Consider the following 902-nt stretch of genomic DNA (forward strand, 5'->3'; position numbering starts at 1 on the left):
TTCAAGACAAATAAAGAATTGAAGTGATTAAGATGATACCTTTCATATTTTTAATAATATTTTCAAACACCTATTGGCTTGATTTAAGAAAAGAAAAGCTGCAGTAACATGAAACTAAGGAACGTCAACCCACTTACAAATAGTCTACAGCCGGGGTCTCCAACCTTGGCAACTTTAAGACTTGTGGACTTTAACTCCCAGAGTTGAAGTCCACAAGTCTTAACGTTGCCAAGGTTGGAGACCCCTGGTCTACAGGACAATTTTGAACTAGAAAAAAAAGTTCTTTTGTAAAGGTGAAGGGATCATGGATGGGGTAGAGACTAGTGCCGCACACTGATACAATAGAGTAAGGGAACAATTGAGGAGAAGAAAGTATCTGATGCCCCTAATAATGCCCAGAACATGCTGCTGATGTAATTATCTATATCTTAGCCAGCAATCATTGTTGCTAATACTGAGTAAGAGGTGTTAGCAGTATATAGTGTTGTTTCTGAGAAAGTTCCCATTCTTTTCTTTTCTGGGTCTTTGGAACACAGCACAATTTCTACTGATTATCTCAGAGGCAGGAAGAAACCAGTTATTCAAATATCATGGACAATATCCTTAAAACAGTTCCAAACTAACCACTACCCCTTTTTCTTTTCTCTGTAAATAAATTAGGAGGTGCGTTTGTTACTATAAGTTAGTCACATATTCCCACCTTAGTAAAAAGCCAGTAGAAAATTGTGGCTCTTTTCACAAGTAGTCCCATAGAAAGCATTAGGCAGTATACCAAGATGTCAGGGGATGATGACATTTCATTTAAAGGCAAGGCAATTTAATTTTTTTAAAAAAATGGGAAACTAATAAATAACCATCATTTAGTAACTGCCTCACTTAGCGACTGCTGTGGTTATGATAAT

The sequence above is a fragment of the Notechis scutatus genome, chromosome 2 (assembly GCF_049901735.1).
Source record: "Notechis scutatus isolate UNSWTSFEM ecotype Mainland chromosome 2, rNotScu1.2, whole genome shotgun sequence".
NCBI lineage: Eukaryota > Metazoa > Chordata > Lepidosauria > Squamata > Elapidae > Notechis > Notechis scutatus.